Source organism: Quercus suber, unplaced genomic scaffold (genome assembly GCF_002906115.3).
Source record: "Quercus suber isolate HL8 unplaced genomic scaffold, Cork oak 2.0 scaffold_254, whole genome shotgun sequence".
Lineage (NCBI taxonomy): Eukaryota > Viridiplantae > Streptophyta > Magnoliopsida > Fagales > Fagaceae > Quercus > Quercus suber.
The window spans coordinates 164,515-191,429 of record NW_027069710.1 but is presented as its reverse complement, the minus strand read 5'-3'; the positions used below and the strand labels follow the sequence as shown (position 1 = coordinate 191,429).

General features: G+C 32.7%; 1 pseudogene; it reads right to left on the bottom strand.

Moving 5' to 3' along the window:
* Window positions 1–14,157: 14,157 nt before the first annotated feature.
* Window positions 14,158–26,167, bottom strand: LOC136061243 (aminopeptidase M1-like; annotated as a pseudogene).
* Between the last annotated feature and the right edge of the window lie 748 nt (window positions 26,168–26,915).

Genomic DNA, 26,915 nt, shown 5'->3' with positions numbered 1-26,915 from the left:
TTCACATGGAACTGCTGCATTTTCTATAATTTTGCGGGAATCACATGAAGAATACGAGAAAGACTTTTTTCTTTTTCTTTTTTTATGGGATATATCTAAGCATAATTTTCAGTTGACGGGAGTCAAAAGATATATTTTTTATTTTATTTTATGAAAAAGAGTCAAAGTTTTGACTTAGAGGCGCTGCATACCTTTATTTTTTAGTTGGACATTTTTTATTTATACCTTTTTTTTTTCTTTTTTTTTTAAGGGACCTCGTATCAATTAGTGGAGGGTTGATTTTGTTAATTTATTTTTTTTGGGATCTATGCACAGAAAAAAAAAAAAAAAAAAAAAAGGGGTCTATGCCTAGGATTTGACACCAACTTTAAGAAAACTAATAGCTACTGAGAAAGTTATCAGTTACTCTGGAAGCAATACTCTCCTCCTACCCACCCTTCACATAAGAGGCCAAGAGGTCCAATAAATTTCCAAGCAACTACTAGGGGTGGTAAAATCTGACACGACCCGTGAACCTGATATGATTAACCCGTTTATAAACAGGTCATAGGTTGAGACTAAATGGGTTTGGGTCATATTCGGATTGACACGGCTAACCCGTTTAATAAATGGGTCGGGTTCATGTTCAGCATACGAACTCGCCTGACCCGTTTGACCCGTTTAGCTTATAAAATTATTAATTATTTTGATATTATTACTTAATTTATGGTTGTTTTAATATGTTTATTATTATATTTATAGTTGTAATTGTATTTTAATTTTATATACATGAGAATTGATAAAGATTATATTGGTTAAGTATGACTTATTAATTAAATAGATTATAAAACAGGTCATTTGTATTGACTTTTTACATAACTTGTTAATTAAACGAGTTAAACGTGTCGGGTTGGATTGACCTGTTTAATAAACAGGTCATGTTTAGGTTGAGGATTTTTGACAGGTTTTGTAAACAGGTTGGGTTCGGGTCAACCCATATATCCGAATACTCATGACTTGACATGACACGAACCTGACCCATAAACACGAATTGCCACCCCTAGCTACTACTACACTTTTAAGTTAGAAAAGAAACAAACCCAAAATTTAATAAAGAGAGTGTTTCAATTTTCCTTTTTAGTAAAGAGATTATGAATAATAAAGAAATTTTAAATTATATCAAGCATTTCTAACCATTTGTACAATTATGTGTACATTACTAATTAATTAGTAAAGTAACATGTGTTCAACGGTGATGCAATCATGAAATAATGCATCTAGTAGTAATATAACAATAAAGTAACATATACCCAGTGGTTAGCAACTTCAAAGAGTTGGCTAAGTAGTTCCTACGATATTATGATATTCAGAGCTAATTGTGTTTAGCAATCAAATCAATTTAAAAAAAAAAAGGTAATTGTGTTTAGCAAGAAATCAAATCAATTAAAAATTCAGAGGTACCGAGATAGTAATTTATTATTAATCAAACAATAAAATTAGTTTATATGGATGAGTTGAAGCTTGAAAACACAATGCAAGTGAAAATAGATAGAGACCCAGCGTATGCATGTTGTTCTCCTCAAAGTTTTTGGCAGTCTAGCTAGTTAAATTGCATCAGGTCCTTTATGTGAGAGGCCAACCACGGTCCATTTGATTTATTATTTTTATGTGAAAGGGTTATATACCGTATTTAATTGTCTCTCAAATGGTGGTTCGACTTTGTATATTATGCCTTTTAAACCGAGGGTGTTTATATATTTAGAGTCGCAACTTATTTTAAGTGATCATTTGCAAAGTAACTAAACCGTACAATAAAAAGAATTCCTTATGTTATTGATAAAAAAATGTAATTTATATCAATTTGAATATAATTAGAACATTATATAACCTTGGTCCTAGATAAAATTTACAAAATTACACGTCTTAAAGTCCTAATTATAGAAAGATGAAAATTAGGTTAGAAATGACTTAGTTTATGAACCATCAATCTAAGATCGAAGACTAAATTACAAGGTTTGAAAGTGTTAGGCACCTACCTTACTCAATGAGTCGGTTTCTAGATTGTGATAGCCACCATCATGTCATGTCATCCATTTATCCAACATGCAAATAAAAAACACAAAACAACATATCATTCACACACACACACAAAAGAAAAAAGAAAAAAAAGGAAGATGATCTAATTTTTAGGGTTTTTGCAAAAAAGAAGAAGAAGAAGAAGAAGAAGAAGAAGAAGCTTTTGAGTAAATGAATAGCATAGGATAACCTATGAGCAATCGAACTGAAAATAAAAGGTAAATCTAAGATACTTTGATCCTAAATCACCCTATATTACCATAGACAAACATGTTCTTGAACTAATTGGAATAATCAAACAAGATAAAAGAACAAGAAATACTAGAAACTTGCATAGATGAAGCTTTATGATCGGTTTGGTTTGGTTGATGATCCTAGTATGACGTCCAAAGAGTTTTGTGGTTCAATTAACATAAGAAGAAGAAGAAGAAGAAGAAGAAGAAGAAGCTTTTGAGTAAATGAATAGCATAGGATAACCTATGAGCAATCGAACTGAAAATAAAAGGTAAATCTAAGATACTTTGATCCTAAATCACCCTATATTACCATAGACAAACATGTTCTTGAACTAATTGGAATAATCAAACAAGATAAAAGAACAAGAAATACTAGAAACTTGCATAGATGAAGCTTTATGATCGGTTTGGTTTGGTTGATGATCCTAGTATGACGTCCAAAGAGTTTTGTGGTTCAATTAACACTTCTTGATGTTTTTAATGTAGATATAAAGATCCAATTCTCCCTCCCATTGTAACTCAAATTTATTCAAGAAAAAAAAAGTGCAAAATATCAAAATAATTAGAAATCAATAACTATCTCATAGTAAAATTTTTAAACTAAATTTATTTAATGAATTTAGGGATCAAATACTAAGTAACATCCAATTAACACAAAATTTGGTGTGGAGAAATGAAATTATGAAATCTTTTTATTGGACTTCCAAAATATAAATATTATTATTACAAAAAGTCATAGACTTGTGAGAAATCGCATAGAAGTACATGAGATCCGCAACTTGATCTTAAATCGAATTACATATACACAAGTACTTATTATTGCCAACAAAAAAAGAAAAAAAGTATTTATTGCCAGTTGCCACCAACAGTTCCCCTACAAACGCTATTATATATTAATGTCCTTCACCTTCACCATTGCCTGATGAACCTTCATGTTCGGAAGGACCGGAAAGTGAACGGCCCCTCATAGCTTTCATCTGGAAGATAGTTGCTCTCCAGCTACTGTTTTTCTCTGCAAAATAACAAGAAAGTGCATATATAACCTCTACGTATGTGTTAATAATTAAGGAGAAACACACATATAGAAAACGACTTACTGATTCCATCAACTACGGTTGCGGATGAGAGAAACAAAAACAGATGCAAGGATATTATGATAACCCTTATAATGGACGCCTTAACCATTTTGGAGTTAAGATATTAATTAAGAATTCCATCGATCCTATGTCTCTCTCTATATATATTATTATGTGTTCTAAGAAGGACGGCGCCGTAGTTTCCACGATTATTCCAATTAATTTTGTGGAAGAACTACGCGTTCAAATCAAATGAAGTTATCAATGATATTTTACCTGATTTATGAGACAAAAAATTTAAAAAGATTAAAAAAAGAAAGAATAAAAGTCAATACGAGCTTATAGAAGTTTTAGCACTTTCCTAACTTAAATAAGCTGCTTATGGTGGGTTTCAGTTAATTCAACTGGTAAAATCTTTGTCTATATCAAAAACCGATTAGTGTTTTGATCTTGTTGGGAAATATAGACCCTGGTTGATAGAATTAACAAGTTTTAAACCCAAGTTGTTAATTAGATTTATTATGAACAAACCTTGTTAAAACAAACAAACATCAATATCATGTCAATAATGAATGCAGTGGAAAAGTAAATAAGACAAGATATGATGACCCAGGAAAACCAATGAAACCAACCAGTTTCACAGTAAAAAACCTGGGGGGAAACCTTCCCGAAAAGCAATCCACTATAGTAAAGAGAAGTTTCAGATTTAGTACAAAACCTTTGTCCCTAGACTCTACAATTCCCGTAGATGAACTCATAGCAGAAACCCTCTACCGCTTCAGAACCTCTGAACTCTTTAATATATGAACGCCACCCTTTTTGTTGTTGCACAGATCCCAGTACGTGACTAACTCCTTTGCACGAATCCCAATACGTGACTCACTCACCAACTTAAGGAAGAAGAATGTTGGCTGTAAAGTTCTTCACTTCATCAACAATGAAGATCAAGAAGCACTTGGTTACAAAACCCTAAGGCGCAAAAACGCAGTAACTTCTTTTAGAGAGAATAAGGCATCTATCATCTTTTGCATATGTTCTCCTTGTATTCTCTCCTGTAACAGCCTTTAAAATAAGCCTTATATAAGTCTAGGGTTGTGAGAAAAGAAACCCTACTCAAATACATAAGCCTGGCCCAAAAATCAAAAAGCTGAAATTTTGATTTCCCGTAACCTTGATCGATCGAGAGTTGTCGAGAGTTGTCGAGGTTTAATGAATCTCAATAGATAACAGCTATCGAGGAGGTGTCGAGAAGGTGTCAAGGGGACAGAAACTTTCTCGATCGATCGACCAGCTATCGAGAAGCTATCGAGATTGCGATAAGAATCAGCTGAAGATCTCGACAGATAGCCAGGTGTCGAGGTAGCTATCGAGAGGTGTCGAGCTTTAAAAATTCTGTACTTCAACTTGCTTTCTCTTGGACAGACTTGATGACTTCAATACTTGAGCTTGAAACATTGTTTCTTGAAGTATTAAAAACACCTAGAACTACCCAATTACAAGCAGAGTGCGTTTTGTCAAAGGATTAGCCAATTTACATAACTAAGTGACATATGTTCTTAAACAAGTTAAAACATATATGTCCTAACAATCTCCCCCTTTGGCAATCCGTGACAAAACCACAACAAACAAATGAGCATATGAGAGAAGTCATAAATCACTCAACTAATGAAATAAGCAAAGGTCTAGTGTCAGCCTTTGATTTCATAAGGTAAATCCAAGTACATCTAGTGGCATCATCCACAATGGTAAGAAAGAATTTGAAACCATCATGAGTGAGTTTAGCAAATGGCCCCCAAACATCACAATGGATCAAATCAAAAGCATTGTTTGAAATATGATTGAGGGATGGAAATGGGAGTCTTTTCTGTTTGGCAATTGGACAAAGGACACAATTTTTATTGCTGTGGAAGTTTGTACATCAGGAATAGAATTCTGTAAAGCATGAAACTTGCTATCTGAGACATGTCTAATCTCATATGCCAAAGATAAGGCTTGGTAACACTAGGAATAGACATAGAATCAGATACAGAATGAACAAATGATTTAAACACAGAATCAAGAATTGAAACTTCTGAAATAGGTTTGCAAGATGATTCAGTGTGCAACAGATACAGATTGTCATGTAATTCACCCACTCCAATCGTTCTCCAATAGGTAAGGTCCTGTATGAAGCACAAATGTGATAGAAAAACAAGGCAACATGAAAGGGTTTTGGTTAATTTGCTGACAGAAATTAGATTGAAGTTGAAGGAAGGAACACAAAGTACATTTTCAAGTTTCAAAGTTGGAGTGACCTGAACTGTACCTATATGTGTAACAATAACTTTTCACCATTAGGTAATTGAACAAATGTGGAAATGGAACTAGTAATGTGTGTGAATAAGGATAGGGAATGAACTATGTGGTCTGTGGCTCCGGTATCAAGAATCCATATATCAGTACCATAGGCAGTTTTATTGACAGGATTAATGGCAAAAATTGAATGATGTAAATCTAAGGAAGCATAATCTGACCAAGGTTTATACACATTACCTGAAAGGACAGAATTTGCTGAGTGTAGTGCATCATTAGCAGCACCAGATGTGGAAGCATGATGGGAACTGAGCATTGAGATCAGTTGTTGACACTGCTCTGAAGTGAAGGGGAAAGAATTAACTTGATGAACACCAGAATTGCCAGGGTTGCCTTGATCATCTTCAGTCAAGACTTGATTGACCATAGGCATTCTACCTTTTTGTTTGTAACCTGGAGGAAAACCTACCAATCTGTAGCATTTTCCATGACATGACAAGCTTCCCACAATGACTACATACGGGCCTTCCTTTTACACTCACTCCTCTGGTATTCTTATTATTTCCTTAATTGAATCCTTGACTCTTAACTGCAAGAGCAGTTGATTCAACTGAAGGAACAATATTGAATCCTGAAAGTCTATGCCTTTCTTCTTGAATTACTAAAGAAAAGGCCTTATCAATGGAAGGACTAGGCTCCATCATTAGAATTTGTGTCCTGACCTGAGAATAGGAGTCATTCAAGCCGTTCAAGAATTGCATGAGAGAATCTTGATTCTGAGAGGTTGTGATTTTATCATTCACACCACAGGTGCATTTTCCACACGAGCAGCAAGGTGAAGGTCTGAAATTCAGTAATTGATCCCAGGCAGCTTGAAGATCAGTGAAGAAACCTGTTACTGTAGCAGCACCTTGCATCATGGTTGAAATTTGCTTCTGAAGCTGAGAGATCCTTGGTCCATTTGCCTGAGAAAATCTTTTCTTGAGAGTATTCCATACTTCAAACGCAGTATCTCTGTAAATCACACTAGCAGTGAGGTGAGGAGACACTGAATTCAAGATCCAAGAGGAGATCATTGAATTGCATTTTGACCACGCTTTCTTCTCCAGTGGTGTGACTGCCATTGAAGCATTGACAGAGCCATCGACAAAACCAAGCTTGCTTTTGGCATCCAAAGCCATTATCATTGCTCTGGACCACATCGGGTAGTTGTCTTCAGTTAATGGTTGAGTAACCAAAATCGCACCTGGTGTTTCACCATGATGCAAGAAAAATGGACTACGGGGATCTTCCATTGGAGTTAATTCTCGCTGAGAAGAGGAAGATGAACCACCATTTTCATTTTGATTATTCGACGCCATTGAAGGAGGCTCGAGCTCTGATACCATGTAACAAAATAAAAATGAAGAAGAAAATATCAACACAGAGAGAGGATTTGAGAGAAAGGATTATGGACTTTATTTCATTAACTGTGTTGTGATGAATCTGTACACAAATCAAGTATATATACATCTCTGTAACTAACCCCCAAAACAAGGATTAACTAACTAACTAACTGACCTAAACACTAGGAAATTAGTTATAGCACGTGTGGGAATCAGTTATACCACACGTGAGATACAATCAGTGTTAACTTAATATATCTAAGCTACATGCCGTTTAACAACTTAACTAAAACAACTGTTATGTCGTTTAACTCTTCTTCTCTTGCTTCTTTGTTTTCCTTCTTATCTTCTGGTCTTTTCTCTTTTCTTCTTAACTGTTTGATAAAGATTAAAAAAAAAAGAATAAAAGTCAATACGAGCTTATAGAAGTTTTAGCACTTTCCTAACTTAAATAAGCTACTTATAGTGGGTTTCAGTTAATTCAACTGGTAAAATCTTTGCCTACATCAAAAACCGATTGGTGTTTTGATCTGATGATAAATATTTATTATCAAGAACGGACGCCATAAGTTGAAACTCCCTAAAAAAAGTTATAAAGAGTACAAAAAATTCATGTAGTTAATAAAATTTAAAACCATAGGAAATTTTGTTCATAATCACATGAAAAATTAGAGTTTTCTTGCATCCAACACAAGCAGTTTTAATGACTTGGTAATTTTTTATTTACATATGTTATTTTTGAATTTTGACTGAGTGCAAATTTGGTCCAAATTTTCAATTTGAATAATTTATTCTTAGGATATTAAATTTGTAACAAATCAAATATTTTATTTTATTGATCCAATCTTGAATTAGGGTTTCAGTCACATGGTTTATTTAACTGCTTGCATGGTTTCAGTCACATCATGCATGAATAATTTTTAAATGACATTATTTTCATATGTGCCTCACATTAAATCTCTTGAACTCTAATTATTTTTTCTAATAAAAAATTCTTTGACCCATTATTAAAATTGGGTAAAAATACAAATTACACCCATTAAGTTATATCAATTGTTATTTTAGTCTTTTAAATTTTACTTTGGTCATCTTAGTCATGTAAGTTTACATTTACATTTGCAATCACCGTCCTTCCATCCAATTTGCTGTTAAATCACCTTTAAAAAAACGTTAGATTTTCCTCTATTCCTAAATTTTTATATTAAAAATTGTATTATTATTTTTTAAAATTTTTAAAAACAATAATTATTTTAATTCTAGAAATCCTCTCTTTTATCTTTCCATAGTCTCTCTCTCTCTGGAGTTGTAATTTTCCAAAAACAATTGCCCAAGAATATAGAATTGTAACTTTCCACACAAAATAAATAAATAAATAAATAAAAACCTTCCCCATTTTGCATCAGCAATTAATGTACTATTTGGCATTCACGTTCATGAATTTTTTTCCCCTTTTTTCTTGATTAATGTTAAGGTTTTTTTTTTTTTTTTTTTTTGGATTTAATTTCATGTCAAATTTGTTTGCAATTTAATTTAAATTCAAATGCATTGTAATTTTGTATTTATTTGTAATTGGGTAGAGGTTCAAGAGCTGAAAGTGGCGTTCTTGTGAAGACATTTTGGCTCTAGCAAAATTGGGATTTGGCTTACTTTTAGTACTTTTTTAATTGAACATATCCTTCTATTTTAAATATACAATAGCAAGTAGTAGTAGATTTTAATCTCCATATTTTATTTAATTAGTGAATAATATGAAAGTTTCTAATTAAAACAAAAAGATATTCCAATTAAAAAAGCACTGGAGGTAAGTCAAATCCGTGAAATTGGATCTCACTCTTCTGAGATAGGTGCGTGGCATCATTTTAAATTTCAGTAGAGACAAACTCGCGGGATTGTCGCAGAAGTCCTCGAGTGAAATGGATGTGCCTGAAAAAAATTGGTTACATTCCTCTCTGCTGTACCAGCTTATACCCATCCTATATGTTCATCATTTCCCATGATTTTCAATCCTCATTCTCATGTGAGTTGTAGAAACCTATCCATTTGAGAGAGCGAAACTTACCTATTCTCTCTACTCTTTCACTCTCACCATAGTCAAATCATTGAGAGGAGATTAATTCTATCAAAATTCTCGCTACCATTGAGTGTTGAGACACTACAAAAAAAAGCTACCTATAGCAATGTATTGTTTTAGTGGCATTCTCAAAAAATGCCACTATAAGTACCTATAGTGGCGTTTTCTAAAATTGCGAAAATACTATTTTCGTCCTTACATTTTCATCTCATTCCCACTTTGATCCCTACTTTTTATTTTTACTACTTTTAGTTCCCAAAATAAAAAACTATTCCATTTTGGTCCCTATCATCATCTCATTAATGGAAAATAGCCTACATGACAAACGGAATATACAGCTCAGCATTTTAAATATTAAAAAAAGTCACATCATTATTTTTCCTTTTCTTTAATTATTTTAAAATAAAATAACATTTTAGTTATCATTTAATTATTTAAATAATAATTGTTCTTCATGTTCTTCCCCCAAGAACATGGTTGCCTAGAAAATAAAAAAACCAAGATTTTGTTCTCTTTTCTTGCATTATCTTAGCATCCAAACAGGCAAAAACACATACAAAACCATGATCAAACTCAGATACTCTAACACAATCAATTAACAAAACCCAAAACACTTAATCAAAAAATAAAATAAAATAAAATAGAAAAACCCAAAACACGGTCAGATCAAAAACACAATACCAAAAATACCAAAACTCAAAGCCAATCCTCATCAATAAAATACACTAAAACACAATTATGAGTTGGTCAGATCAAACCACGGTGACCATTATTGGCATTAGGCTCCACTACCAATCTAGGTTTAGGGAGAGAGAGAGAAGATGAGATTTCAGTCAAGGTGGGTTTCGGCCATGGGTCTTCAACCATGAGGTTTCAACCATGGGTCTTCAGCCATGGATTTAGAGAAGATGAACACAAAATTTAAAACCCAGAAAATTTGAACCTTAGAGCCGAAACCCAGAATTAGAATTCATGCCAACATTCTTGACAAACCCATATAAAATTAATAAATTAAACATGAACACATTAAACATTTGAACAAGAACACAAACCTAAAAAATTTAAAACCTAAAAATTAAATTCAAACCCAAATTAGCCGAAACACAAAACTCAAAACCATATTTCAAACCCAGATTGGCTAAAACACAAAACTCAAAACCATATTTCAAACCCCACACCACTAATGCATCAAACACAAAAATCAAACCCACCCCCAAACACTAAATTCAACCCCAGATTTTCAACCCCTAAACACAAAAGTCAAAACCCAAATTTTCTTATTTTCTGAGAAACCAAACATAAACCTCAAATCCAAACCTTAAAACCAAAACCAAACCACCTACAACCTCAAATTCGAAACTATCAAACCCAAACGAAATTGACCTCAGACCTAACAATAAAACCACCTCCTCTCTTAGTCGCCGTTGCTTTCTTCTTGCTTGTGTTTGCTTGGGGTGTGGGTTTGAAAGGACAAGGTAGAGAAGGTGAATGACTTTCGGCCATGGCTGGGATCGGCTCAATAAGAGTGAGAGAGGAAAGAGGATGGTTGGGATTGGGCTATGTGAGAGAGGAAAAGAGAGATTGAGAGAGGATGGGATTGTGTGGGTTTAATGAAAAGGAGAGGATGGGACTGTGTGGGTTTTAATGAAAATGAGAGGATGAAAAGGAGACTGAAAAGGAAAATGTTATTCTTGTATTTAAATTTGTGTTGGTTTTTTTTTTTTTTTTTTTTTTTTTTGAGAAACATCTGGGTTGGTATTTTTGTTGTTCTTGTCCAAGATATACTTAGATCTCAATTCATGTGATTTTTGGTTTTTAATTTTAATTTTTAATTTAGTTAAAATTGATAAATTAGTTTATTAAATTTAGATGTTGATGTGGCATTTTTTAATGCCAAATAACATTTATTATTATTATTATTATTATTTTAATGGCCCCGTCAGCTTTTAATGTGCTAACAATGTACTCTGTTTGCCATGTAAGCTATTTTTCATTACTAAGATGATGGTTGGGACCAAAATGGAATGGTTTTTTATTTTTGGGACTAAAAGCGGTAAAAATAAAAAGTTGGGATCAAAGTGGAAATGGGGTAAAAATGTAGGGACGAAAATAGTATTTCCGCCTTCTAAAAACATTGCTATAAGCATATCTATAGCTGCATATAGGGGGCTCTATAGTGGCGTTTTAAAACACTGAGCTTATAGTAGCATTTCTAAGGGCCTGTAGTAGTGTTTTAAAAACATCACTATAGGTCCATTTAAAACCATGCTATAGCATTTTTTTTTTTTTTAATCAAGTCACGGTATAATAGTGATGTTCATAAATGCAACTATAGAAAATGCCAATATAGCCCAAAGGACCTGTAGTGGTGTTTTTAGGACCTATAGTGGCGTTTGACGAATGCTACTATAGGTCCAGTTTTTTGTAGTGAAAGTTAATTGGACCTCTAGGAATCATTAGAGCATATTTGTAATATTCGTCCAAGGTGACTTGGAATTGAAATTGGAGTTCAATTATGGATTTGACAACTAGATTAAAGAAAAGAATTGGCGAAGTCAGTTGCAAGCAGGAGTTTGGGGAACTTGAGTATGTAAAATATAGCACTAGGCTTGGAGGGTTTTGTATATATTTTGTATTGCAACTATTCGTTCTAGTGGATATCGTTTTGGCAGTGGTGCAGTGGAGAGGTATTTTCTACTCAGTTCTCAGGTTTTTCTCTTCGATAACACATCTAGTATTATTGTGTTGTTGACTCTCAAAAAAAAAAGGTATTATTGTGTTGTTTGTTTTATGTGAGCTACTCTATTAACAAGCTTTATATTCTTTTGATTTTAGTTTTGTTTTGTTGAGAGAGTACATGCTTTATATTCTTTAATGGTTTATCTATGCTAATTTAATGTACTCTTGAATTAGTTAATCACTTAAATTCGGTGTTAATTGTTAGTTTAGTTTAAATGTCATTAGTTTTACTTTTGAAATTTGGTGTCTAAATCATTAGAATAATTAAAACTTGGTAAAATTTCAGTTGAGAAAATCGAAAATTCTTTCCAAGAATGGAAAATTATTATGCCGGGCTGCTTCTTCTAACAGGGGTGGGCCCCTGTGTAGGACCCATGAGTAGGGCCCAAACCACTTGTGAGGGTGGGGAGGACTCCACCAGGTGGAAAGAAGGGCCCAAACCACTTGTGAGGGTGGGGAGGACTCCACTAAAAAAAAGTTGAGTGGAAACAAACTCACAAAAGTAGAGGTGTTTTGAATGAAAATTTTCCGTCGAAGTTGATGGTTGAATGCAACGATAGAAAATTGATACCACTGACATGAAGGGCTTGAGTGGGTTGGTTTGGATATGTACACCAACTAATAGACATGAAGGATCATCGTATGTGTGAGATGCAGTATTTTTGGTGTGGTCATCCATCACACGCCTACACAAAGTACCTATTGGAAAGTCAAGTGATTATTCTCATGAATACATAGATCGTTTTTTTACACTCATTTTTTTTTAAAATTTTATTTTATGTACTTCTCACAGTTTCAAAATCGTGTATTATAACTTTAGTACTATCAAGGAATTGTGAGCCCTCCATCTAATAGATGATCCTTTTTCTTAATACTAGCCTCTAGCCTCCTCACGCTCTCTCTCTCTTGCTCTCAAGAATAAAATGGCACCAAGAAGAAAAAAAAAAAAAGTAAATTATAGTAAACCTATTTGTGGTTAAACCTATTTTTACATTGCATATCTGTAGTTCAAAACTTAACACTTTTTCCCACCTGAGATTAACTCAGTTTGTTCTGTGTAACTCATTTAGGTTACAGAGAACAAACGGAGTTAATCTCAAGTGGACAAAAGTGTTAAGTTTTGAACCATGAGTAAACAAAATAAAAATTGGCTTGATTACACGTGGGTTCATTGTAATTTCTCAAAAAAATAAAAGCTGAAGCTTGCAATACAGTGGTAATTGAAGAAGATGATAACCATACATATAGTGTGCCAATTTTAAGGATGGTTTTTTCTCTGTCCTCATTTCTTAATTTTTGGAGAGTACATGAAAGTCGACATCAAAGAGTCCTATTTCAATTATGTACATACTGCATATACTGATGGATTCATTAAAATCTTATTGTTTATTTCAAGTGTTTGCCTGTTTTACTATACTATTGTTACATATCATGGTAGAGAGCTCGTCTAATGTAATTTCTCCCTCTGCATTCTGTTAGGACGTTCTGGTACGGGGCACACAATTACAACTGAAGTAGAAATGAGAAAATGAAAAATAATGAACGCCAAAATTTTACGTGGAAAACTCCCAAACAAATTAGGAGAAAAACCACGGGCAAATTGTAGAAGGATTTCACTATTGCAAAAGGATTACAACAATTTCTCTCTAAAAAAGGAGAGCACAAATGACAATACTCTCTCTTATAATAGGAGAAAATACACTCTCTCTAATAAAGGAAAAACAATATTTAGGAGAAACCTCACTTTTGTTCTCTCTAAAGTCTCTCTCTCTTTTTCACCCAAAATAGGATTTTACCTTCAAAAATTGGGATTGATCTTATGAAGACAAAAGACATGTATATATAGAGGAGAGAGGCGGTGCAAAATGGCGGTGAGGCAATGTGAATACAAGCTGTTTTTACAGCTTGATATAGTTGCCTTTACAGCTTGTTTTACAACACAAATTGTCCACCATCTTTGACTATTCAAAGACTTAATATAGAAGCAAAATTGCTTCTTATCTTTTTGGTCAACAAAAGTGGCTTTACCGCCACAATAGTAAGATAGAGTTCTGAATCAGCTTGCAAGTTGCCAAGTTGTAAAACATAACCATGCAAATGTCTAGCTTGAAAAAAGTAGTTTACCTCATTTCTCTGGTCGTGTTGGCCATGTTACATTCCTCATTTAATGCTGCTTCTCTTTTTGTGACTGAAGAGACAGAGGCAGATGCTCTTCTCAATTGGAAAGCCAGTCTTCAAAATGAAACCCAATCACACCTGACTTCGTGGACTCTACTTCACAATGCAACCAATTCTTCCAGCAATCAAAATACAAGCTCAATCCCATGCAGTTGGTCCGGCATTACATGCAACCAAGCAGGAAGTGTTATTTCATTAGACCTGACTAACTCAGGCTTGAAAGGTACGCTCCATGAATTTTCATTCCCGTCTCTCCCCAACCTTGCATATGTTGATCTCAGCATGAATGAACTCTTTGGTACAATTCCTATTGAAATTAGCGGCCTTTCCAAACTCATATATCTTGACCTGTCAACATAGAAGAAAAAATAAATGGAAGAATGAAATAAAAAAGAAGCTAATATTGCTCAAGTGTTTTTTTTTTTTTTGATATTTCGATGGCCACAACAATGGGGGAAGGGGATTTGAACCCTCAATCTCATCATATAGGAGAGCAAGCAATGCCACTAAGCTGTAAGGCTGTTGGCTTTGCTCAAAGTTTTTGAGTGCTCATTATTTGGGTTAGTGATGCACACTTGGTTCCCATTAGCATCTAAGGTCTGATATAACTCGTTGGTGGTATGCAACCATCAAGTCAAAGACCCCTTCCCCTACAACTTTTTCTGGCATCCTACTTGCTTCCTTAGATATTTATACATATTACGCAACTTCAGACATGATCTATATAAGGTTTATTCAATATAATTATTAGTACGTATGACAATCTTTATCTTGAGTAAGCATATATTGAATATCTCTAAATAAAAGAAATAATATGCATTTACTATTTGCCAGTCTCATTATGTATGAAATATCCACATCCTAAATCTAGAGGTAAAAATTTGTGTACTCTATCACTATAAGGCTCGAAAGAGGAATCACAACGATCCTTAAGTGACTTTTTCTTCTTCCTTAAAGCTCTCTTTTTACATTCTGAGACATTTAAACTTTATTTCCTAGATTTAATGAAAAAAATACCTATGTCTGCTATTTACTAGCTATTAGCATCTCTATTTAAGAAAGAAAAAGATTGACTAAATTCAGAAAATGTCATATATATGGGTGATTAATCACCTCTTAATATTATAATTATTCAGTATATAAAGAAATGATACTCTTATGCTCTAAATCTGTGGAAATGTGTTGTCATACATTCTAGTACCCTAATAGTTAACATCTTATAGGGTTTTTTCAAGCAAAATGAATATAATCAACTACAAAGATATCACTATATCAAAAAAACAGTAGACAAAACAACCCGAATGACTTATAAACAAGGACCACCATAGGAATTTGAATTATTTGTATATAGGACAACTTACATTGCTGAATGCGGGAAAAGGCTAATAAAAAATTTTTTAATGTCGACCGGTGACTCAGGGGCTGCATCAGCTGTAATTCTTTCAACTTTATAACTCATCTGTGAATAGAGGGACCAGAATTAGTACTAAGAGCACAACTGATATATAGTTAAGTCTTAAGCAAGAGTTGAACATTACTTTGATTAAATTAGACAGCACGGTATATTCAAGTTCCTCCTTATAAGCATTCAGCAAAGTAAAAAATGAATTGAAAGACTTCTGGCGAGCCATACAAAGGGCAAATGAATCATCCAAGATGCCTGTTAAACAAATGAGTTTGTGTTAAGTGCTCTTTTCAACCATCAACACATCCCATCATGAGATAAAAGCTGGTATGAGTAAAAATATCAAAACTACCAAATCTGTCTGTTGTAGATAAGTATTTGTTCTCTATTGCATTTTGGAGTCTAGCTTCAAGGTCCTCATCATATTCAACCCGATAGAAACCAGTCTGATCGACATTAAGTTTTACCCAAGCAGATGCTAAATTGCTTTTGTCACTCGTGAGCTCTTTCATATCAAGAGTTTCAGAATTTTTTTGCAGTAGAAAATTCTTGCGCACATCATATGAGCCACAGCATAATGTTATTGGAACAGTCCATTGGCCATCCCCATGGGTACCACTTGCCAAAAATCGTGACTGCCATTGTTACATTGATTTGTATGAACCCAGTTAGTCCTCAAAATATTTTTAAGTGAAACTCATTACAAAATAAAACAAATTGGGATGCATCAGGGTTAAGATATGTTATTTCCAGAAAAAAAAAAAAAAAAGGTGAAAGAGACCAGACACAAGAAACCTGATCAAACACCAATTTCTGATCTTTGACTTTGACAGAGAGGACTGGGTACCCCTTTTGCTTTGTCCATGAATTCATTAGCTTGTTCACAGGCTCACCGGATCCCTCCTCAAGTGCAGTCCAAAATCTTTTGTCTTCGCATTCAAGCAAGCAAAATTTTTACATATGAAGCAAGTGACCTCTGATTGCATACACAAATTAGAGGGGGAGGAGAAGAGGAGCAAAAAACAGTTACTTAAAACAAGGGGGAAAAGAATTTACAGATGCAAGAACTAAAATAATTAACTGCCATACAATGAGCAAGCTAATTGAGCTTCTTAATCCAAAGAAAGATTATAGCAAAATCTCATATATTGCAGAAGATGATCGGTTGACAAAGATGGACCTTAAAAGGACGAACCTGAATTGCATTCATTGGCCTGTTTGGATTAAGGGGGAAGGAGGGGGAGTAGAGTAGAGTTTGGGGGAAATTAGGCTAATTTCAACCAACTCTACTTTACTCCCCTCCCTTCCCCTCAATCCAAACAAACCAGTAATACATGGCAGCCAAGAAAGAATCTAGAAGATAATCAAGCTGAGGCTATGTCACCAGATATCAAGTAAATATGCTTTCTAATACCATTTCTTATCTAGATGAGAATCACCATTGTTTCTATATAAATATAGAAATGAGCACTTCTCAAAATATTAGTTACATAGTATTCAACACGTTAGTGGTTACTTCCTAACCTCTTTCATTCTATCCAACTATTTTTGAACAAAACCTCTCTAACCTCTTCCGAACTCGCAAGAAGAAAACTCCTGTTGCTCTATCTTTTCTAGGACTTACTTTATGAAGGGTTTCCATGACTTAAATCTCATGTGAATTTGGGAGTGGAGGGAAAAGAGTTTCTTCAATAATTAGAAATATTTTTACTTGGGACAAGAAATATATACCAGTATAGAATCTAACAACCAACCTGAAGCAATTAGCACCAAGATAGCTTTGCAGCATCCGGATAACAAATGCACCTTTTATGTAACTTATATAGTCAATTATTTCATCAATCTCACTAGCATGATTTATCTTCACCAAAAACAGTACGCTTAAATTGAGATATACTCAAAAAAGTAAAAATACTAATTCCTTAAAGCAATTATAGTACCTCAATGGGATGGGACTCTCTAAGCCCATCCATCTCAAGACCCTCTGTATATTCATCAAGAAACTGAGTCCACACTTTCCATTCTGGAACAAGCGATCAGCTGCTAAATAACTGATCGACCTGCACATATTGAAATAAACGATATATAATTTACAACACGCAGTGTAATAAGGAATAATATATTGACACGTGATCCATGCTGGCTGTGTGAAAAAAAAAAAAAAAAAAAAAAAAAAAAAAAAAAAACCCAAACCAAACCGAACCATTTACAAAGAGCTTGGGCTACGTTCCAAAAAAAAAAAAATTATGTAGTTTAATTTAATAAGGAAAAATATTTCTTCACACTAGCTCACATCTACTATTTCACACACATGTCTACAACTGATAGAAGAATGTCCACTTTTAAAAATGTCACCATTTTAACACACACACACACCAAAAAAAAAAAAAAAAAAAGATGTGAAATAGTGGATTAATAATGATAATGAAGTTAGGCTCAAGCCAACCTTTAGAGGCTTTATTGATAAACAAATCAAGTTAAAACATAGTATTAAGTAGTTAGTGGAACTTGAGGCTTGACTTTTATATATACTAGTCGTGCCCCCGCGCGCCGCGCATGATAATTTTTTTTAGGGTGATCTTTTTATTATTAATATTTGTCACTTTATTACGTCTCAAGTTGTGTTATATATGTATCACCAATATATAGTAGGATTCATGCTAACAGAAGCTTTTGCTCATGGAACTATATTTTTTTTATTAGAGATTACTCTTTGGAACAAAATGAGGATAACTTCTGGTAGAATTGAATTTCTTTTTTTTAAATATTAATTCTACCATATTCAGTTGACTAATTTATACATTATCAAGTCAATTGAACACATTTTGCATGTTACATATAGTTCCTTGTTTCCATAAGGGTAAGGACATTCACAATCCCAATGATCCACTCCAATATTTTTCCATGCTTGGGATTTTGGGATACGAAATGTTTTTGTTCCGAAAGTTGTATGTTGAAGGATTTGTCGATAGTTTTGGAGAATTTTTTTTTTCCATTTGGTTGATTTAGAATCGGAAAAAGTAGTTGTATTCCCTCGTCATTTGATTCACATAACAGTGCAATTGCTAGTCCATATTTTTCATTTTTGTCCCCTTCTATGTTGGCTTGAAGAAGGATTTATTTTCCCCTTGTAATTTGATCTTGTACAAAATATTTGTGATCATGTTGTATGCTCATTTTGTGATAGTGTAGTTGTATGATGTTTTTTAGTTTGTAATTTATAGTGTTGTATATGTTTTATGGATTAGTGATTGCTCTAGTTATTAGCAATAATTTTTCATTGTCAATTAAGTAAATAAAAGCTTTTCATATACCCTCCACTATAAAGCCCAAGCCTTATGGTATTTAATATATTTTTTCAATTATAGCTGATGTTTAATGTTCTCCTCAATAAAGTCCAAGCCAAATAGTATTTCACGCTACAATACCTGTTCAATTGCCACTTTTTTTAAGAAAATCAAAAGACAGTAATATTAAATTATTGTCTTTTATAATATCAAAAGTCTCTTATAATTAAATTATTAATAATATTGAAACAGCTGAAACAATCATCAATATCCAGTTCTTTGGCTCTTCCTCTCCTTATTTAACTGAATTACTTCTTCATACCTATTTAATTGCCACTTTCCTTAAAAAAAATCAAAAGATAGTATATCTGAACTATCAAAACTCCTATACTAATTAATTATTAATAATTTTGAAGTAGCTGAAAAGTTATTAATATCCACATCATTTATTTTACCTTCAAATAGTAAAAGGTGAAATGAAATGTTGGAAATTGGGATATTTAAATTGGGTAACTTTATTTTTTATGTAATTTATATTATTACCAGAGGAAATATCCTTGGTAGCTATGTTGTTTTTTTTTTTTTTTCTAATGCATTGTAATGTTTCATGAGAACACTTTACGTGGATTTTATTTATTTATTTGAATTTAAGTGCTTCCAACAATTGTGTAAATTTCAAGCAGTAATTCAAAAAATAATTGATGTTGTATATTCATGCTTTGATTGTGTAGTTCTATTATGGATTTGGGTTTTAACTTATAAGTTATTTAGGAACTCTATATATTCTACTTCCTTAGGTGATTAAAAACATATACTATTATCATAAATCTCTCTCTCTCTCTCTCTCTCTCTCTCTCTCTCTCTCTCTCTCTCTCTTAGAGAGAAAATATATATAATTTAATAGATTTGGAGGATTTAGTTGAATTTAAATGTTGAATAAAATGAGCCAAGATTATATTTTGATTGTTAAATAATGAAGTTTTTATTTCAACTTAAATGAGTAAATTTCATGGAATAGTAGAAGCTACAATTGTCGACTGGTCGATTCATTATTTTTCTATATTTTATAGTTTCTTGGAATAGTAGTAGCCACAATTGTTGACCGGTCGATTCATTATTTTTCTATATTTTATAGTTTCTTTTTATCAGTGCTAGTGTTTAATCGGATACCCTTGATTCATGTACCTCACGGGGTCAAAAATTTGGCTGCTTTATTTATTTTTTTGTTATTCTAATGATATTCAAAGTAGGTAAAAGTTAAGAATGTAGGTAGTATAACTTGTGTAAGTTTTGATTTTCGAAAAATATTTTATTATTAATGGATCAAAGACTTTTACTTGATTGTTTTGACACAATATGAATTCCTATATCTGAATTCGCATCATTCCTTCCAGTTATAATTGTTAAGTTTTAGTTGAAACATAAATGTTTTTCCAATAAGCTTTTCTATTTTCATTCATTAGGTTGAAATTTGCGTTCTTTGATAAAATATTGAATATAATTTAGCATATTCTTGTCAAAGTAGATGAAATATCATATGCTAATTGTATGGTCAGAAAAAATTGGCCTTTGCCCTTTTTTTAAAAAAAAATCCAGCATTTTGCTCTTTCCCAAACTAATTAGGAAAATGCACCTCTTTTGAAACTCGATTTTCTCAAATTAAGTTAAGCCCTATAGTGGCCTTTTTAAGAAGTCTATAGTGATGTTTTAAGGACCTATAGTGGCGTTTTGTAACTCGATCTCCATGAAGTTGAGTTATAGGTAAAAAAAGAAAGAAAAAAAATTGCATGTAACTTGACTTCATGGAAATTGAGTTACAAAACGTCACTATAGGCTCCTAAAACGCCACTATAAGGCTCCAGAATTTTTTATTTTTATTTTTTATAACTCGATTTTAAGATAATCGAGTTTCAAAAGAGGGGCATTTCCCTAATTAGTTTGGAAAATGAGGCAAAATGCTGGAATTTTTTTTTTGGAAGGGGCATTTGCCCATTTTCTCCTTGTATGGTCTTACAGTTGCACATTTGTTTGATAGTTCCCTTGGTGTTGTTTGAAGTAATTTTTCAGCTTCCTTATCAAACAAAATAAATACAGCACACAACTTATTATTATTATTATTAACGTTACTTCGAAGTCTTGTTATTTAAAAAACATAAAGTAGAAACAATAGCTTGTAAATAATAAACAAAAACAAAGGAACGCAAATCTACTTTCAACCATTACAAAATTAATATATAGAAATTAATAGAGAAACATTGTGCACAAGTTTAATGAAAATATCCTTATTTAATAATATTATAAATATGATACTTGGGGCAATATTTTTTGTTCTATTAAAATTCAGATGATTTTAAACTATGGTCTATAAAATATTTAGAAGTACAACCCAAAAATATGGGTATTACATTTGATAAATGATCACAACCCAAAAAAATAAAAGGAAAATTTTGATTACCTAAAATTCTAATTTTAAAATTTCTATTTGATTATTTGAATTAGATGTACCAAAGACCAAACATAGAAATTTTTAATTAGAGAGACAAATACTTTTTGAAAATAGAGTCACATCCATATTTTGGAAAAAGCATACAATCTAATGACCCAAAAATTATGTCCATCAATTGATGGTTTCAATCTTGCACAAAAGTATTATAAAGCTTGAGTTATGGTATTTGTCTATAAACAAAACATCAAACACGTGATGAGCAAATCACCATATGACCTTAATGTTTAAACTATAAAGATTGAAAATTCAAACGATAAATTAAGAAAGATTGAAAATTCAAACTATAAAGCGACTCTAACTTTTTGCATTAGACTTTATATTTGTTGGGCATTTGCATCTTCCCATAGCGTAGGGCCATTTCTTGGAGGCCTATAAAAAACACCCATATCAATATCACAATATGCATTACATGTCACTAAAACTATCAATGTTCATATGTAGAAAGTAGTGGGGAGATGAAAAGTTAAGGGAAAGAGAAAGTGTATATATTTAAAAAACGAGTAAATGTTAAAAAAATTATAAGAAATTTAAAAAGAAATAGGATAATGACATAGACGCTGATGTGGCTTAACAGGAGCTTAACAACAATAAATGCTACGCTTTAGCTTTTATATATAATATAGATATAGATATAGATGGTTTAAATGAACTTTCCTTAAGAAAGTTATAAACATGTTGATTCCAGCGCATGATAGGAGAAGGTTCAATAATTCCTCATTGGTTTTGGAATCCCACATTGGTTAGAAGAATAATAAGGAGGTGCACAAATTATATTAAAATATTTAGTCTCATATTGAAAAGAGAAGTAGTAAGGAGGAGTGTTGTGCCTTATAAAAGGAGTGGTAAAGTAGTTTTATTGTGTGTGAGAGTTAGAGCAAAGCTTTGTCTTGTAAGAGGGATAAAGACTAGCTTTGCCTAGTGAGTTAGTGTGAGGCACCTTTGGGTGTATTGGAATTTTGGGTTAGTTTATTGTTGAGAGTTTTTGTGATTGTAATTCCTATTATTAATAGTGAATTTTGTTGGGATTGCCCACAGAAGTAGGCTTGGAGTTAGCCTAATCATGTTAAATCTTGTGTATTACGGAGCTTGCTATTTTATTATTTTGCATGTATTTTCACAACAAAACGATGACATATAAATAGTCTAATCAATATATATATAAAAGCAGAGACCTCATGCGGGGAAGCATGAGGTTCTGCCATGTGGCGCCTTCTTTGATAGCCATTCAAAAAAAAAAAAAAAAATTGGTTCAAATTACACCTCATCTATTACTTATTGCTCCTCATCACTCCTCTCTCTCAAGTCTCAATTGACTAAAATAACTTTTAAACTTTCAAGTATACCATTAATTGTTTAATAAAGAAAGAAAAAAAAATACCACAAATTCAGCTCTTCTATGTCTAACCCTTCAATTGCCCGCCTCTTGCAATTATCTAAGTTATATAGCTCTTCTACATCTAACCATTCAGTTGCCCACCTTTTTCAATTATCTAAGTTATATATTAATTAGTACACTTCCTTCTAGCCATGAGTCTCCTTTTACAATCACTTCTCTTATTTTCTTTTAATGTTTCTTCTTTTTTTTTTTTCTTTTTTTTTTTTCTTTTTTCTAAAATCTTTAGCTACACGTTTTTTAGCAATCACACTTCCTTCTAGCCATGAGTCTCCTTTTACAATCACTTCTCTTCTTTTCTTTTAATGTTCCTCTTTTTTTTTCTTTTTTTTCTTTTTTCTAAAATCTTTAGCTACACATTTTTTAGCAATCACAGTTTTATAACTCAAATTCTTGATGTATTGTTGGACAGTTTGTGCTTGAAATGAGTAAATCCTATGGCAAAATTGCGGTTTTGCATTCTAGAATCTGTAAAGTTCAAACATGGTGAGTAAGGGTTTGAAATTTTATTCTTTTTCTCCTTTTGAAATTTTATTCTAGAAAAGTGATTGTGTTCTTGGCTAAGAGGAAACACAAATACTGTGCTTTAACTAATATAAACTAAATTAATTTTTGTTGTTGTTATCAATCTAATATTAGAGTTTGCAATAGAGGGTTGGGTTTTAATTGTGTTGTTATCAATTCAATATTAGAGTTTGCAATTTTGACAAGTTGGGTGTTTTGTTGGAATTATTATAGACAAATAAAAAGAAGTGGTTTATGAAATCCTATGACAAGGGCAATGGCAAGGAATCCAATCATATCCAATTGCTCTCTCTCCACACCTTTGCAAATACCACAAACATATCATCATAATTGGAATGTCCCTTTGAGGTCAATTTTATTTTTCCCGTTATTTTCTTTGGGATGTTATTTTTAATTTCAGTAATCAACTGGGTTTATTTTTATTTTTCGGGGACAATAATCATCATATGCAAAGGTTAAAATCTAGAACATCTTATCATAACTATTACTATACGTCCTTTTCTTACTTTCCAACTTCCATTCACGTAACTGAAACTATATGGGGCTGAATAATGACTATCCTTGATTAAAATCTCATTTCAACTATTGCTAGGCATTAGCCACCTATTGGTGCTACAGTGCTCAAAGGCCCTATAGGGAATTTTTGGTTTAACTATATATTATTGCTAGATATCAACACAACACAAATTTCATCTTTTGTGTGCATTTTAATTTAGTCTTCTTTCTCTTTTGAATTTAACTTGCTCTTTGTCAATGTTCATTCTTTGTTGTTAATTAATGATATGCTTTTGATTCCATAAAACATTTGGATATTAATGTTTTCATTCTTAATCAATTTTGAGTGTTATTTGGATGTAGTTAAGCATCAATGTAGTAGACCTCATGTTAGTTTATGCGTTTCTTAATGTACTTTGTGCAAGAAGGTGAATAAAAAGGTCTGAGTTTACATGTGCAGGAGATGAACTTTATGCAATCCTCTGTAGAAAGTGGACCATTCAGAAAATGACAAATAACACATTAAAGAATGTAAATTCGGTTCATATTTTCCAGCTATAAGAAACTGAGGAATTTCATATTTGAAAGCTTTAAAGGGCCAACCGAATATAAATGTTCTTGGAATTACTTTTTAATCATTGTTGTTTGTGACTTTCAAATGACTACATATTGCAAATTGTTATGTTGATATTAGTTTGGAATACTTACAAAAAATAACAAAGAATGTTGCCAAAGCTAAATTTCATAGATTTGGCACTAACTACACTCAATAGAATTTTTAATTTTAATATTGAACTTTAATAGGATTTGATTATGGTTAGGAACTAGGGTTTGGTTTGAATTTAGTTCTATTATTAAAACTTTGTAAATTAAACATGACTAACAATAATTGTATTAATGAACACAAGGAGTTAAAACATATTTTTTTTACAAAATATTTCAAAATGCACCGCGCATCGCGCGGGATATCGGCTAGTTCATAGCAAAAGCAAAACAATGTCATATAAATAGTCTAATTCATAGCAAAAAGTTATGTGTGAAGACAAGGTTGGTGAACTTTATTTTATAGGGCCATAAATGAAGAAAAGTAGTCTATCAAAGTAACTTGATTGATATCACTTAAAACATAAGTAAATATATGTGAGCAAGTATTTTAAAATATATAAACAGTTAACCATGACTTTATACAAGAAGGAAATAATCTTATCAAAGGATGTGTGAACAAGCTTTAGCTTAATGAACAAAATAAATGATACATGTATAAACCTGTTATCTAGCTTGGTGATAAATTTGAGCCTGGCTCATTTTCAAAACATAATTACATAAGCCAATCTTGAAATTTTAATAAACAGCTCAGTTTGGATCATGCATTTACAACCCAATGCAATAAATACCCATGTTGCGAACCCCTCATTCAGCCACAATTGAGTCCACCATTCCGTCATTACAAGATTGCCAAACCACTGATGTGCTAGTTCATGGGCTACAACAATCATAACCTGAGACAAATAATAATTAAACATTTTGTGCAGTGTTATTTAAACAATAGCTTCATACTATATTAGCCAAACAAAATTCTAACAAAAATAGCAACATGCATATTACCCTCTACTTATCAGCAGCTGTGGAATGCTGAACATCATAGAGCAAAGCTATTTCACAGTATGTAACCAGACCACAATTCTCCATGGATCCAAAAGCGAAATCAAGAATTGCAACCATATCCAAATTGGGAAGAGAGTAAGGCACTGCCAAGTATCTGCAGAAATTATCATGGTTAATTTGAATTTCAAATAATACAACATAAGAACAAAAATGTAACGACTTAAGGGATCACTAATAACCGTGATCCAATGTCCACTATTTAGCTAAAGACTTGTATGTTGTGTCTTGTGATCAGTAGTTTGGTGGCGATTCACAGTAAAACTTACTCTTTGTATAATTCAAGTGTCCTAACAGCAACATCCAATGTGAATTTCCCTTGATTTACTTTACCAACCTGACAGTATACTCGAACTTTAACTCCTGTAAAGTCATGTAAGATTACACTATCAAGAACAAGGATCATATTATACCACAAGAAACAGTGAACATAGTGTAATGTTTTACCATCAGATGTAAGATGTTCCACATAATCAAACAAACCAACAACAATAGCCACCAAATGTGCAAACATGATTGGTGATTCTTGATATGAAACTGTCTTCAAATCCTCATCCACTTTTCTTCAATAATTGGCACATTTGAAAGAGCTACTAGTTGTGATGGCACATCGATCCAATGTGATTTTGAACGTAGCCTGCAAAACTCAATGCCCAAAATGAAGGGCCAAATAAGCTTTTTTGCATTCACTTGAAATACAATCAAGAAAATCTACTCCCAAACCAAAAATAATTTAGTCACAAGATCTTAAATTGACTGCGAGAAAGAGAGATTGTGACACCTTGTGATGCGAACCTCAATCGACACGCTTTGAGACCCAACAAAAATATTGGAATACTTGCCCAAGAAAGCTAAAATTCATATTTTTGATAGAAACCCTGACCTAACGTTTATAATCAAAACGAGAACCAAAGGTATAAGTGTAGCACCTTGACCCAATAATTATAATTGAATCACGAACCAAAGGTATAAAGTTTGAACGCCACAAGAAAGATTCCCTGATAAGTTCACAGTTCTTGAAGAACCAAAAGAAGAGCAAAGCCTCACCTTTTCTAATTTTTATTCAATAATTATCTTATTACAATGAGTGCATGCTATTTATAAGGCATGACTGAAAATAGAAAAAATTGCTTCGTACCTGTAATCCAGATGACTTTTTCTAAACCAACAAGATGCATGCAAGGCTAATCTAGATCAGTTGTGATACACAAAACAAGAGAAAGAGAAGATCAACATACCTGTAATCAACGCCAACGGTGAGGATTCGACGGAAGCACCAGGGAGAGTGAGAGGATCAGGGAAAGTGTAAAGGGAGAGTGAGACTAACAGAGAGTGAGACGTTGAGGCAGAGTATAGGAAAGAGTGATGGCAGAGCGAGGGAGAGTATACAGGAGAGACTGAACAATTTCTAAGACGTTGGGGTTTGAAATGGTTAAGGAAAACAGGTTCAGAAAACTCGATTTACAAGTTACCGAGTTATGTTTGCATACACGACAATTTTTTTAATTGGAAAAAGCCACGTGTGTTCTGCCAGATGGTAGAAAGCTCATACCAAACTCGACTATATAAAGATCGAGTTTTTCAATAAATATCGACTTTACTATTGTCGA